This window comes from Eucalyptus grandis, chromosome 9 (genome assembly GCF_016545825.1).
Source record: "Eucalyptus grandis isolate ANBG69807.140 chromosome 9, ASM1654582v1, whole genome shotgun sequence".
Taxonomy (NCBI): Eukaryota; Viridiplantae; Streptophyta; class Magnoliopsida; order Myrtales; family Myrtaceae; genus Eucalyptus; species Eucalyptus grandis.
The window spans coordinates 35,954,714-35,971,498 of record NC_052620.1 but is presented as its reverse complement, the minus strand read 5'-3'; positions in this window follow the sequence as shown (position 1 = coordinate 35,971,498).

The window sequence follows — 16,785 nt, the reverse complement described above, 5'->3', positions numbered from 1 at the left end:
ACTTATAGAATATGGCCACATTAGATTTTCAACAGTCCAGATCGGAATTGGCACTTAAATGATCTTTTCCTTTTTTAATAGCACTTATTAAAGTAAGGGCCGTTCATGACTTTGGATATTTTTTATGGGTGAGCATGGTCCGGGTTGGACTGGTATACCCCATAACCCTATAACCAACCCACACAGTACCGGTTCTCAATTTTTTGGACCGAGGATCGACTCTATTGAGCTTTGGACCGAGGACCAAATTAGTTCATTCCGGTTCCAGGGTCAACTTGGGACCAACCAATAATTTTTTATTTCATTTCTTAAACTCCTTAAAAAAGCGATTGGGGACTGACCCAATAGGTTAGATCCAGTTCCAGAGTCAATTCAAGACCAACCAATAAATTTTTATTTCATTTTTTGTACTCCTTAAAAGGACAACTAAGGACCGAACTGACCCAATAGGTTCAATGACGAGCGAGGTCAACTAAGAAAGGCAAGCGATGAGGGTCGAGTGGGTTGAGCGTTGAACAGAGTGAGCATCAAGTGTCGAGCAGGGAGCAACAAGCGAAGCGAGCATTGAGCGATGAGCGGCACGAGTGACCCAAAGCGAGAGAGGTGAGTGTCGAATGGTGAGCGGAGAAGTTGTTTCTTTTTATTTTGGCAAATTGAAGACTAAGAGAACAAATAAGATAGACTAGAATGAATACTAAAGGATGATGCCATAAGGAGTTGTTTATACCATTTTGGACGTTGTGAGGACTCCTCACAAAAATATTTTCTTCATTCGTAAATTATGACTATTGACGTCGTAAAAGACATTAAAAATTTAAGTTATTAAAAAATAATGTAAAATTTCTTAAACTCCTCACTAAAGAGCTGTTTAATGTTGTTGACGCCGTTTATTTTAAGATTTTCTCTATATAAAAAAATTATAAATAATATATATAGTCATGGTTGGTCTGGGTTGGACTAATCTTGAACTCTCAGGACTGAGGACCAACCCACACAGTGCTGCTCCAAGAATTCTAGGACCAAGGACCGACCCAGTCTCCCTAGGAACCAAACCAGGACCGGCAGGGTTGGGCCAGTCCAGGGTCGGTCCAGGATTGACCGTAGACTGATGCTCACCTCTAATATTTTTAGTTTCTTTATCCCCGGTTTTCTTCGACCTCTTTTGTGCAGTGTCAAAGTTCTCTCTCTTCTCACTTTCTCTCCATGATTTATAAAGGAAGAAGCTCAACGGGGGGAAACAGGAAGGAACAAGACGAGGAGAAATGGTCGTGCTCATGATTGCACTTCATCTTACTTTTCTCCGTCTCCATGATGGCCCCCCTCTTTTCTCTCCCTTTGACACATACAATGGATGCCCATCACTGCAGTCTTCTTCCTACACGCCAACTCCCATGCATTCTTTGAAGGAGTCTACCTTGCTTCGTTAATTGAAAAGAACAAGAGGGGAAACCCCTTTCATTGAACGGTAGCTCGTGAGCTTGCTGCTTTCTTTGACTTCATCCTTCCCCTGTGGAGTGACATGCGGTAAGACAGATTTGATATTTTCCCCCTTCTTCTTTTCCCCATCTTCCTTTCACATGCAGACCATTTAATGTATGAAGTACGGCCAACATGCTAAAGAAAGTCGCAGAGGCGATCACAAAAGTCCAACTTGGACTTTGTTTATCGAGAGAGGCTCGCGTGCTAGGGATCAGCACAGTTGGAATTGAGTAGGTTCAGTACCTAACTCGGGGATTAACTCATAGAATATTGATCCCCAATTTTTGAAACCAAAGACCGACTCTATGAGTCCGAGACCGAGTACTAGACCAACCCTATGGATTCGGTTTGATTCCAAGATCAACTCGGGACCAACCAATTATTTTTTATTTTATTTATATTTCCTTAAAACACAAATATATTATTTCAAATTATATATCCATTAACAACGCAACATTGAGTAACTTAACTATGAACATTAATACATATTAAACATAAATATAAAATAAAGTAATAATAAAATTCCACACTTGCTAAAAGCAACAAACCATAAATAAATAAATAAACACGCGATGCGAGGTGAGAGAATAGAGGTGAGTGACTAGCAGAGCAAGGCAAGAGAAAAGAGTATACCAGAAAATTAGCCTATGATATGAGCTGGGGAAAACTAAAACGGAACTTGTGGCAGGTATGTTATCCCACACACATAGCTCTTCCTTGACCTATGAATAGGGACTACCTACTAGCCACCAAATTTCTTTTATTTTTTTGACTCATATCATAGAAAATTTTATAGTAGCGAAATTCGGATATACAGGTTCCACATTGTGGTAACCGCAAAGTATACTATCAAGATTGATCAGAACATTTCTAATTTTAAAGAATCATACCAGATAGAAAGGAAGAGATGAGAGATTTTGGAAATTCATAGCAAATCACACAATATTATTTTTGGAGAGGGAATGTTCTGCCCCTTAACATTACATATATTGCCTTTTATAGACATAAAATAAGCAACAAGGACAAATACACTATAATTATACAGACCATTTTTGGCCTTGCCTTTGACGAGCCTCATACTAAGAGACTAACTTTTCTACTCCTGACAAATTCTTATCCCACTTTTTTCGCTTCTGCCGCAGTGCCCAACAATGTGCTACTCGTGCTATGAATAGTACCAAACAGTGCCAAACAATATGCTAAAATTTTCAGCTTCTTCACGTGTACAATACCAAACAAGAAGCTATAATGCTATACAATACATTGAGCCAAAATTTTCAGCTTCTTCACGTGAACTTCTTGACCCTCTAGTTTGTCTGAACAGGTTCTTTAGCTTTTTTACTTATTGTGCCTATGAATAGGCTCCTCAGAGTTAACGTTTGAATTATTCGAGTCTTCTCCATCTTTTTACCTCCAGTATTTCCTAATGAGTCTTTCAACTTCTAAAGCTTCAAGATGTTCAGTACTTGTATTATCTTGGGGCTGATAAGAGGTGGATGGAATGTCAAGAGGATAGTAATTACTTCTTTCTGTATATTGTTGTCTGAGTGCTTTAAGGAGCTTATCTACTTCTTCAATTGCCGGGGCAACTTCCATATTTAATTCAAATGGCCTCTTATCTTTTGGATGATTGATGAGAGCTTGTCAGAACATTAGAAGAACATGCTAAAATGCTAGGTTGGGGTAGCTTTCCAAGCTAGAGTGATGGACTTTCTTTATTAAGGCCTATATTGAGTGCAAGCTATAATTCACTATGATAAAAAAAGATCTTGTGACAATGGTCCACCTCATAGATCTTGCGATGATAAAGCTAGATTTTGTGAATTTGTTTGTGACCCAAAAGTGTCTGGCACGTCCATTCCATAGTATCTTCTTAGGCATGCATCGATCGTTGGTCTAGTTGTGCAATAGTCATCACAATGATCCTAAGAAACATTACTAGCTTCTATTGGCCATGTTTCAGGTGGAATAACTTGATTGCGCCGGCACAATATCCTCTACAATTCCCGATACTATCAAGGATAAGCCGAAATTCTATAAGGAAGAGTTGTAAAAATCTCATTTGGAATAGGTTGGGGTTTATATGTGGATACTCCGGCATCTGCTAGAGTTTTACACATATCTCCACTAGATTGGACAAATAACCATGGCCTAAAAATAAAACAACTATATAAAGCTCTGGGTCAAGTCTGCATGCTCTGAATTGAGGCTAGAAAATATTTTTCCATGCACCCAATGGGTTGAACCAACTAAGCATCTACTCGAAATATTTATATTTGGCTTCTCCTTGAATGATTTTGCTGATGATAAGAGGCATCTTGGCTATCAAAAACTCGATGACAATGGTATAAAAATTAAACAAATACCAATAAAACCATTTGAGTTTATCTAAAAATTCTTCTTCTAGGAAGAAAGTAAGAGGATGAATAAAGAGATATTTTGGATGCAATCTATCTCAATAAAGGAGAAGACCACCATAATTGCTGAAAATATGGAAATGATATTACCACATAAGTCTTTCAAGATTTTCAAAGAGAACATTGTTTTGGATGAGCTCGGGGATTTCTAGTGGTATGAATATGAAGGCCATTTGGCTTTATTTCTCGGGCCTCAAAACCACCTCTTGGATTACTCACCAAATGCATATTTATGGATGTGGTAGTTGTAAATTCTTTGGGTTGGAATAGAAAATCAGCAAGTATATTCTTTTTTCCCACAATGTGTTTAGTCTCAAAAGAATATTAGAAGCTGAGGATGCAAAATCCATTTCTACTTGAACTTCAGCATCTAGAAAAATGAGGACATGTCCATCTCGACAAGAAAATGATGGCATATAAGATGAAATTCAAACTTCTTGATGTCATCTTTTACTACTAGGATTTTTTTAGTGTCGAGTAGTAATGCATTTCTACTTGCATGAATCTTCCACTCTTGTGACCACAAACTCCTCTTTCCATCAATTTCTTCAAGAAGAACATTAGCCCAATATTCATCACTGGCATCTGTCTGCAAAATTCTTTTTCCATTGAAAATGGTTTGTAATGGAGGAAGATGTTGTAGAATTTCTTTAAGTCTGTGCACAGAGTTAGTTTGTTGTGGTCCCCACAGAGGAGCATCTTTTTTAAGCATTTGTTGAAGTGGACTTACAAATTCTGTGATTTTTTAAACAAAATCCCTAAGATAAGTAACTATCCCAAGGAATTGTCGAACCTACTTGTGGGAAAGATTTTCATTAGGAAACTTCTGCAATTCCTCAACGATATGAGGACCAAGATAATAGGTTCCATCTTTGAGATGCATTCCAAAAATTCAATTTCTTTCTGAGTAATAATCATCTTCTTCTGGGATAACATGATTTCATACTTTTGTACAGGCTAGCAAATGGGGCTAATAATTTATAATTGAAAGGGCTAGTACGCACACCTAGAAGGGGGTGAATAGGTGTATAAAATGATTTTCTTTTTCATAAGACTTAATAAAATAGATCACCTTTGGATGATAATAATAAACTCAGAATGTAAATAGTTTTGAACAATTCTATAAAGTAGTTAAGTAAAGCAACGAGTAAGATAAGTGGGTTAAGGAAAGAGAATTTAAACACAAGGTTTATAGTAGTTCGGCTTAATTCAAGCCTACATCCACTCTCCCGTGCTGACAGCCCACTAGCTAGATTTCACTATGAATAAGCTAGAAAATTCTGCACATAAAGGAGTTCTTCAGACTTTAACACTTGAGTTTAGAAGTCTTCAGACTAGACCGACGGAAACGTTTTGTCAACTTCAAAACAATAAATGAGTTTTCTCCAACAATAATGACAATCTTTGTCTGAGCTATAAAGGAGGATACCATCAATTTAAATTTGGGCGTTGGCTAGAATAAGCTAGAAAATTCTGCACATAGCCTTGTGGAATATCGAAGGAGTTGTCATAAGGCCAAAAGAGAGCACTATCCATTGAAAATGTTCATTTGGGATACAAAATCTAGTATTATCACCTTGCAAAATTTGGTTGAGAGGTTGATAAGTAATAATCAGTCTCATTTTTCCTTTGTTCTGCTCGACATGTTTGTTGACATAGAATGCTTCACAAGCCCATTGAAAATTTGAGGGCTCAATTAATCTTTGATGAAGCAAATTCAAGCATTCCTTTTGTGCTAAAAGCGAATTAACTGGATTCATTCTAGAATGTCTGGCTTTGGTGAGATTGACATCCTCGTTTTTCTTGAAAGAAAGATGGATGAAAAAGTCATGATTTTTTGACAAAGAGTTAGAGCATTTTTGGACAAAGTCCAAGTAAGAGTTTGCACATGCTTCGAGAAGGGTTTGTGACATTGGATATAAAATGCTCATTTGAATAGTGAAAGATCTTTGGATATCTACAAATTTCTAGAATTGTCCATTGAACCATAGTCCATTTGGCGCAATTCTGAGTTTAGGAATATGTGTAAGAATATCCCAACCAATAATGATATCTTTATCTAGTTAACTAGAACCAAGGATTTTAGTGGTGACTGAATATTGGGGAAAGAACTGTATAATGATAGGTTTTCTTCAAACTCTTGTAGCAAAGATATCTTCAAAAGCAAAGTTAAAATACCCAGTGTATGAAGTCCAATATTTTTTTAGAAGTATCTTTTTATCAAGCATGGAAGCACTAGCTTCAGTGTCAATAAGGGCAATGAAAGAAATAGGCTTTTCATATTTTGATGGGTTTATTTTGACAGGGAAATATAGGAGAAGAGAAGGAGCATATGCACAAAGATCTTGGATTGTGAAAGTTTCAAAGAAAAAGAAAACCTCTTCTTTAGATTCTTTACACGAACTTTCGGTGTCAATAGTTTGTGACTATGTATGGATGGCACACGCAGTCTATTTGGTTGGTTCATCTTCTAGGGAGAAGACTAATTCAACATTGTCATCTTGAAGTGATACTCTAGTTTGCTTTTCTATATTTTAGATCAAATGAGAATTTCTTCACTTGGCCTTGGGACAATTCTTTGCAAAATGGCCCTTACTGTTGCATATATAACACCCAGAAGAGCTTCATCTAGAGTGTCTCCTTCTCGAGAATTGCCATTTACGCCTTTTCATCATATTTTCCAAGGAGAATCTCTTGAAATGTATGTTTTTTCCATTGATCCCCCACAAGAAGGGTCATCACAGAGTCTTTCTTTGAGCATTTAATTCTCAACTCAGGCTTTTGGCAAGCTTGCTCAAGTTCCTTGTTGCTCTTGAGATAACTTCTAAAAGCCTGCCTTCCTACAAATGCGGAGATCATTAAGGGTAAGATGTATTTCCTACCAGAGTTCTTCAAAAAGAACATTGGCAACAATCTTCTACTTTTTTTGAATGATTTTTTCCACAATTTGTCCAATTTCTTTTAGAATAAAAGCCAAGGAGACCAACTTCAAATTTGGGTCAGCTTCGAGAGAATAGAATAATTTAAGCATTTCTTGGAAATTCCTATTCAAATGTTTTTTTTTCCACAAATAACAGCATTTTCTTTCAAAGAAATTCTTTTCTTTTAAGCTCAAGAAGATCTTCTGGTTTACCAATAAAGAATTGATGGATAACCTAGATCACATAATGAAAATCTATTTGAAGTAGAAATGTCATTTGATCCTGATCAAAAATAGTTCTCCACCAATCTTTTAAGCTCCCAATAAATCTGCTCACGAACTCAATCAGTATTTGTACCGATTTTCAATAGAAAGTGCTTTTGTGTTGAACTAAGCATGAAACTCTTGTAACTTGTATGGCCATTTAGAATATGGGATATCATTGAGTATGAAGTAGTATTTTGAGTTTAAAGACCTCTTATCTAGGTTTGGATCACGAAGGTGCACTACTTTTGGTTCGGATGGATTTGATTCCATTTTTGTTTCAAGGAAGTCAGCCATAAAGATAATAGATGCATACGATACTAGTGTTTTCAGAACAAAAGGAATCCAATTCAAAGGCTGATTCAGAGATATTTTGCTTGGCGAAATCGAATGTAGTATTAGCTGGTATCTCTTGTCTACTTTGATCTCATAATAAGGCCTCGGGTGGATTTGAGACCATATGAGAATAGGGAGGCTTTGAAAAAGGTTTAGGAGCGGGTTTCTTTTATTCACTAATTTTTCTTTACCTATCCATTTCTCTAATACTGTTTCGAAGCACAAATATCTCCTTGATCTTTCTTTGGAGCTTCTTCAATGATGAAGCAATTGATGTAACCTTAGAAGGGCGCACGCCCACTAGAATTGTTTGCCAAGGCTAGGAAAATTGATTTGTAAGAGGAACAAATTTTCCATCCTATAAGAGCTTGATTTGTCTCCTCAATTTTTCCATCCCGGCCGTTTGAACCTCCAAATAATAACGAGAAACATATCTTTGAGATTCCAATTGTTGAAGTTTCTTTTGAAATGTCTAAGGCAATCTATTCGTTTGATCTAGGGGTGCATAACCTGCCCACGTTTACCTGAGAATCAGACCGAACCACTCAAAAAGTAGGTCTAGGATTTGCTTCCTGGTTAAACTAGTCCAGGAACCTATTCCAATTTTTGGAAACTGATTAGAACCGGTTCAGGAACCGATTCCAAGTGAAAACTCACCTAGAAATGAACTAGTTTTTAGGGCTTGTTCATAAAAGAGAACCTAAACACATGAAACCCTCTATACATGGCAAGCATGTGCCCAATCTGCTGCACTCTCACAAGCAACCCTAGATCTGCCACTTCTATTCTCTCATAGGAGAGATTCCTCTTCTCTCTTCTCCTTTTCCCCCTCCCCTCTATCTTTCTCTATTTGTTCTATGCATTTGCTCTCTTACAAGACCTACTCCTCTCTCTCATTCATAACATAGATTCACAGCACTGCAAGCAAAGGAGGAGCTAGGGCGACGGGAGGCCCTTCGTGTTTCAGATTGGGAGCTTGTCGCGACCTACCCCTCGGGGGGACGGGATAGGTTTAGGGATATTACTTAAAGGAATGACCTAAGACCCATGATTAGACACGAGCTCTCCCAAGCCCATACCTTGCGCGACATTGGGATATTCTAGAGATTTTATTTTTTTGATACCCAGGGAATCTCGTACAGCCGGCAGCCAGCGGGTACACCTTGGGGCAACGCTAGCAGAGGACCCACCACCCGGACGTTGCGCTTAAGATCCCATGCGTCCCACGGGATTTGAACTCCTCCGTCCTGGGTAGACTTCATGGGAGCTCTTATCCAGCTAGGCCACCGCAGGCAATGGTTATTCTAGAGAATTTCGTAAAAAAGAACCACCACTAGTTTATTGGGGTCGGCTAGAAACCAAGCGAGATATAGAAGTATGCCTCGCTTTCTACACAACCAGAAAATCTAGGGTTGGGGACTTAATTACACTAATTAACCAATTAGTGCAACTTCGGTACCTAATCTTATTCATTTTAAAAGAAAAGATTTTTGTCATGAAATTTGGATTGATTTTACACCTATTCACTCACATGTGAGATGATCATGTGGGTGCACAATCATTAAAATAATAATTACAACTACCAATATCTTAATTGCAGCAAACTTGAGCACTTACAATTAAACATAATAATATATGCAAATCAAACATGCAATATAATCAATATATGAGCAAATAAATGTCTAATTACACTAAGAAAGCAAGATATGACCATTCCTAACCAAACCCTACATTTTTTAGATTTTTTAATTTTTTAAATTTTTTTATATATAGTTTTTAAAAATAAATAATAATATTTTTTTTGGGAACCCGGTCGGGTCTAGTCTAACCCAACCGAACCCGACTCGATTCTAACCCGGTTGGGGTTGGTCAGTCATACCCGCCCAGATCCGGTCCGGTTTGGGGCGGGTCAGTCCACCTGCCAGAAAAGGGCTAAAGCCTGACTAGCCCTAGTCGGGCCTGCATTTAAATGAGGGTTAGGCCCAAGCAACGGGCCCAACCCCTCTCGCAAGAAAAAAGACACCTCGTGGGCCCACAACCTAGACTAACTTTGGGTTGTTGGCCCAAGGAGCATAAGAGGCTAAGCGGGCCAAATTTGTGATCCAACCCGGCTCGCCCCGCTTCCCTAGTCCGCAACCCGGGGAAGCAATGGCGGCAACATAGCTCAAGCGGTCCTTCGGTGAAAGCGTGGCAACTTTACTTCGGAAAAGGATGGAGGGAAGCGACTCTTGACCCCTAGGGCTAAGGGTCTCAACGACGGTGGCAATGTCTGCTCTAGGTAAGCTACGACGATGACGCAGGACTCGCGGCTCCCTTTCTTCCTCAGCTCCGACGACGCAGCTCCAATGACCCATCCCAAAAGACATGTAGAAGGGAGAGGGGGAGAGATGGATGCGGCTAAGGCACTAAACAACAAAAACAGGGGGGATTCCAATTGGGCATTTCATCGATCAGGTGGCAAGCGACATGGGAAACAGAGGCTTCGAACTCGGCCAAGGCCCGAGCGCAAGTCTAGAGGGCTATCGAAGCAAGCTGGAACACCAAGGAATGTAGCGGGGGGTGGGTGGTGGCCGGAGCTCGTCCGAACTGGTCGTGATGAGCTTTGGCCAACTCGGTTCTAAAAACGCACACCAAATGCTCGACGAAAAACCAACCTGAGTTCTGGTGGGAATGGCAGCGGTAAACGGCTCACTGCCTGCCCAAAGATGCGTCGGCAGCGGCAATGGTGGCCTGGAGAGGTAACGGCGGCGATAACAATGACCTGGAGATGCGTCGTGGTAGTAGCCTCGATTCGTTCTTCCCTCTCCTCCTCCGCTTTCCTCTTTATTTTCTCCTCTCATATTCTTCTCCCCCCCTTCTCCTCCCTTTTTGCTCCTCTATTTTCTCCCCATGTTGCCCCCGCTCCGCCCTCGTCTTTTCTCCCCTTTTCACCTCTGTCCCCTAATATTGCTGCTTTTGCTTTTTGCAGGTTCCCTACGCATGAGGATGGCCAGGAAGAAGAAAGGCTGGGGTGGGCCACGTGAGGGAGAAAAGGAGGCTAGGCTAAGCCTAGCAAGGGGGAAAAGAAGAAAAAGAAAAAAAAAAAAAGAAAGAGGGGCAAGTCAGGCCAAGGCCGGATTCGGCCCGACCCCTAAGCATTTTTTTTTTTTTTTCTTTTTTTTTTTTGTTTCTTTTTTGTTTAAAAATATGTGTCAACATCTACCCCTCTTTGAATGTAGCCTCGAAGAGGTTGCATTGAAAGATAGAAGACACTTAAATTATTTCGGCGGTGGAAAGACCTTGGGTGCATAGGCTCGCACCAGGTCGAGCTATGGAAGCGTGTCATGCCAATAAGAGGAAAAAAGACCCCGAGCTACAGAAGTACGACGTGTCTTAAGAAAAAATAAAAACTTCGGGCTACAGAAGCACACCGCGTCATAGGAAAGAGAGATTCAGGGCTATAGAAGCACGCCGTGTCGTAAAAAAAAAAAAAAAAAAAAGACTCTAGGCTACAGAAGCACACCGTATCATTGGAAAAAGGAAAAACCCCGAGCTATAGAAGCACATCGTGTCATAAGAAGAAGGAAGGACCCCATGCTACAGAAGCACGCCGTATCACAGGAAAAAGGAAAGACCCTGGGTTACAGAAGCACGTCGTGTCATAAGAAAAATGAAAGACCACGGGCTATAGAAGCACGTCGTGTCGTAAGAAAAAGGAAAGACTTTGGGTTACTGAAGAACGCCTTGTCATAAGAAGAAGGAAAGACCTCAAGCTATAGAAGCATGTCATGTCATAGGAAAAAGGAAGAGTCTTCGGGCTATAGAAGCACACCGTGTCATAAAAAGAAAGAGAGACTCGGGCTACAAAAGCACACCGTGTCATAGGAAAAAGAGATTGAAAGAAATGAAGTCTCACCGTGTAACAATGAGTTTTGACTGGGTTGAAAATGCATGATTTGAGGAAAACCAATGAACCTTTGTAGATGACATGGTTTAAGATTGACCATGAACCTTTGGAGATGGCATGGTTTAAGGCTGACCATGAACCTTTGGAGATAACATGGTTTATGGCTGACCATGAACCTTTGAAGAGGGCATGGTTTAAGGCTGACCATAAACCTTATAGATGACATGATTTAAGGCTGACCGTGAATCTTTGGAAATGACATGGTTTAAGACTGACCATGAACCTTTGGAGACGGCACATGGTTTAAGGCTAACCATAAACCTTGTAGAAGACATGGTTTGAGGCTAACCATGAACCTTTGGAGATGGTATGGTTTAAGGCTAACCATGAACTTTTGGAGACGGCATGATTTAAGGCCGACCATGAACCTTATAGATGACATGGTTTGAGGCTGACCATGAACCTTTATTTTCAGGGAAGCATCCGCTAACCCCTTAAAAACTGCATGGCTTCATTGAGAAATCCTGTTAAACTCAACTTGAGCAAATGTCATTAGGGACGTTATCAAGAGACGTATTGGCAATATTGCAACTTTAATTGAACAAGCTAATCGAGCTAAGTCCGACTACTTTTAAAAAAAAAAAACATTTGATGTCAATTAGTATCATGTAGCGCAAAACTGTCATCTTGCTCAAGGATGTATCATTAATCATCGAATTCTCTGGGAGTTAAGTTCTTATCAAAATGGCTACGACTCGTGAAAAATGTTCATTAAGCATGCCAAACTAGAGCTTCTTAGTCAAAAAGGGTTTCTTATACACTCTCGATAAAATGGCTACTTGATCCCATCCATTTGCATGAGAAATAACTAATTGCTGAGGGTATCTCACATAACCCATGTCAAAGGCTTTCAAAAACATTCTCGATGAAAACAATCTGATCGATCAAAAAGGTTTTTTGAAATGACCGCAATATAGGCTCGATTAGGGCTTACACAAAAGAATTATTGCTTGGAGACCAATAAAGGAACATTTCTCACTATTTTCATCGAGTTTACAAGTCGAGAACTTGGAAGATAAGACAAGATAGAATTGTTTCCACTCCTTCAAGCAGTAGCTTCTTTGTGGTATTCTCATTTTCACCGAACCATCCCAATCAGAAGAGACTTCGGAAGAAAGTTGTAATGTTAGCTCGGAAAAGGCTCGAAAGGCTTAAAATTTTCAAAAGGGTTTTCAAGAGTCGGTGATCATCATGGCATTGTGACCAGGTCACTCAACCTTTCGAAATCATTTGGCTTTTGAAACACAGCACATCTCGAATTGACTTATCATTTTTGCATTGGAGTTTTGCTCATTTCTCTAATTTCTTTTGTACTTGCCATGATTTTTTACGCAAGCACTTGGACTTTAATAATTTTTCTTTTACATAAGATGCAACCTTTTGGCTCTTTTTCTTGACGGGCATTTTACCGTGCACACCGTTTTTTCATGCTCCCTAATTTTGTCGAACTTTTTGCTCTTTGAACTTTTGGAGCTCTTATGACTTTCGAGATGCTTTTCGCTTTCTCGTAAATGTCAACTATATGTGGTCAATCCTCATGCCTTGCCCTAGTGAAGGCAGATGATAACCGCTCGAGGTTCAGAAATGAACAATCAGGCCCAAATTGGTTAAAGTAATGGGTATTAGTGTTTTGATAGAGAAGGAAATGCTCTTCTTCACCTTGGGATGAGTCAAGCTCTGATGAGAATTCCTTTGAAGCTATCACTAAAAAATTGATGCAAGTGAAAGTAATAGAATCTTTCTCAATCTTTCACTTTACAACACAACCGTAACCTCCTATGTTGCCTCAATGTTGGGTTATTCTCGATAGGCGTACTTTGAAGGATCATCTTTATTCGACCCAAAGGGGTAGCAAGAGATTAGTGCAATGCTTGGGATTGATGAAGGAAACGTCTTTATCATTTTGATATTTGTGCTTAATGTGAATGAATCCTTCGTCCTAAGAGAAGGTTGTTTTTCACTCATCTCTCAAAAGTGTTTGAAGGATGTGTTTGGAAATAACTTGGCTTTCTTCATCCTAAGCACTTCTTGTTTGGCATGGTTAACGTTTCACCTTTTTGCCTGAATAAAAACATTTTTACAAACCCCTTTTCTCGAGGGTCACCGACATGAAGCACGCATAGTGACACCGAAAATAGATCATACGAATGATGCCATACATTTTTCTTTAATCGTCTCGGTTTACCTCTCATTTAAGAAAAATAGATATTCAACCATTTGTGCGGAGACTTGATGGGTCCTTCAATCGACTCTTTCCTCAGTCATTTCCTCATCGAACAATTGGGTGCCTAAAACACAAGTAGATATGCGTATATGTAACATATGCATAATATCTATGATGCTATGCATGATGCTATGCGACTCAAATTGTGCATGAAGTGGCTCCACGGCCTTGATTTCATTCATGGAAAATATTTCTTGACTGCATCAGCGTTTACTCATGTCAACTCCATTCACGCTCGATCCCCTTCTGATCATCGTCGGTGTAATCAAAACCTAAGAGACTTTCTTCATGCACATCCGGGTCACATGAGTCCTTATCATGATTATGCATAATGAAATTCTTAGGATGCGATGAGATAAGTTAGAGCATGTCAACAATAAAGATCACGCATGTCGTTTTCGAATAATATTTTTGAAGTATTTTTTTGTAAAAAGTTTCAAGAACTCATCATCATATCCTTGGATTTCCTCGTCCTTGCAAAACAGTCAAACTTGGGAGCATGTGGAGGCCTTGGCCTCAGCGACCATCATAAGACTAGTTTTATATGCTTCCACATATCCTTAATAAAACATGCGTCTATTTTATCGAATGTGGAAAGATAATGTCGTATTTTAACACACACCACCCTCGACCAACTGCTCAAGATCAGGGCTAACCATATTTCACACTACGAACGACATAGACAAGAAAGAAATAACAATGAGATCCCACGCAAGGGATTGGACATAAAACAAAAGACTAAGCTAAACAAGAATCGCCCTACTTTAGAGGGACAATTACGACTTCGAAAGACTCAGCTTTCTCACACGTCAGGATGATGCATATGACGTCCTCCTCGAAAATTGAGTTCACTACCTCTGCATGATTTGGTGAGAGATTTTGTTGCACGTTAGGTTGAACTTCCTTAAAAGTCAAGATGCCCACATCTAGTAGTTGCTAGACTTTGCATTTTAGCACATAGCAATTATCCACATCATGCCCCCTCTCCCCCATGTGATACTCGCATGTTTTAGTTACATCGAATCCAGTAAACTTTGCGGGGTTGTCTCTAGGTGCCTTCTTCGCAACCATCCTCTATTCAAGAAGCATGGGCAATAGCTTTGACAACACGCGCGGTAACGGGGAAAATTCCCTTCAAATGGGTCTCTTGCCCTTGTCATATGCCCAGGATGAGTTCCCTTGAGCCATTACAGGCTTATGCACGGGTGTTGAAGGTGGTCTAGAGAGAAACGGCTCTTGCATCAGCGCTACTTCAACCACAGTTTCCTTATCTTTCCTCGCTGAGAATTTCTTAACGCTTTTGGTAGATATCCTTCCCTCGATGATTGCCCTCGACTCCTTCACCCATATCTACCAGTTGTGAAAATGTCTAGCATCATGAGTACACTAATCCTTGGAAGTATTCAAGAGGCAATGTCTTGAGGAATAGCTGCTTTGTTTCCCTCTCATTCAAGGCTGGCTTTACCTATGAGGCCATGGTTCTCTACCTCTGCGAGAAGGCCTTAAATAATTCATCCCTCTTCTTTTCTACAAAGGTCAACTCTTCTCTCATGGGGGCAAGCTCGGTGTTGAACCTGTATTACTGCAAGAATTCATTGGTCAAGTCCTCCCAACTGGTGGACTCTTCAATGTCTAGTGCGATGAACCAAGTTAAGGCAATGCTTTCTAAGCTATCTTGGAACGTGTGAATGAGGAAGAGCACGTTGTCAACATAGCAAGCCATTTTCCTCAAGTAGTATCTAAGGTGAGTCTTAGGGCATCATGTTCCGTCATACTTCCTCGTGAATTTAGGCTCTTGGAAAGTCTCGGGGAAATTCTTCTTGGTATACGGGGACAGCTTGTCAATTCCTTTCAGCTCATATCCTTGCAAGGCACACAGTCATTCCTCCATCTTAGCCAGGCGTTTTTCACTCTCTCCATCTAGGTGGGACGTTGACTCTTCCTTTTGAGGAGGATCTAAGTCGATGACGATTGGCGTGACAGAAAGGACTTCTTTGGCAGTTTCCTTTCCGGGAAGGTTGGAGACTTGTGGGTCTCCCGTCAACAAGGGAGCGTGTCTTAATGATGTAGGAGTGGAAGTCCCAGTGACAACTACGATGGGGGGCTCTTTGAGCTTTTGGCTTATCTCAAGCATCATCACAGTAAGTTGGGCCAGCTGGTCCTCCATCTTGGCTATGTGTGTGTCGGTGTCTTCATTCTCCATCCTAGTTTTTACGCTAGTGCAAATCGAAGATCTCTGCTTGGTCGTGTCGACGATTGACAGAAGGCAATCGATTAGCTAGTACCTGACGAAAGGGTAAATAAGTGTATATAAGCATAAGAAATAAACATGTGGTCGGCACATGACAAAGATCTAACCGTCCCAATTCGTTCATTTAATTGAAAACAAAGTTGTTATATAACGCAGGAAAAGACGTGAGGGAGAACCCTTAAACAACAAAGCTATTTTGAAGACAGAAATACATGATTCTTGACTCCCATCATATGCCAACCAAAGTTACGACTAACCTAATTTGTCATGGACCGACCAAAAGGAAAACAAATAAGTAAATTGCAAGTAAAATGGATTGTAAAACTTACCATACATTATTGAGTAGAAATTCCAATGACATGGACATGCGCATCGGAGCGGTGGTTCGATTTCTACTCTAGATGGCCCAAAATGGAGCCATAGAATCATTGGACCAAACCAACAAGATCGCGGCTAGGTCGTGTTTCCCATGACTCCAACTTCGTCAAAGAATCACTCGTGTCACATGGTTGCAAAGCAGGGTGGGGACCTTTGACATCAATAAATAAATTTCGGGGTAGAGATGAGCAACTCGTACTACATGGTTGTAGTCTAAGTGGTATCCACCTCAACACCATCCCAAGTGATCTTATGCGACCCAGGTCCGGCGGCAGGTAATGTGTCATGGTGTAGTGCAATACAAGGAATACATGCACGACAATCTATAAACAAACACCACTTCAAAAGTTTAACAGATAAACATTTATTCACAACTCCACACTTGCAAGACAAGGGGTTAACAATCACTTCTCCCCTTATAACTCCCATCTGCAAAAACATTTAATACTCACATTAGGGACATACCTAATATCCTCACTGCCAAACAAAAATGTTTTTTGAACAAGATCAATTCCGACCTAAGTCCTCTAAGGTCTAAAACCAGTCCCTAGTGGAGTCGCTAAGCTGTCG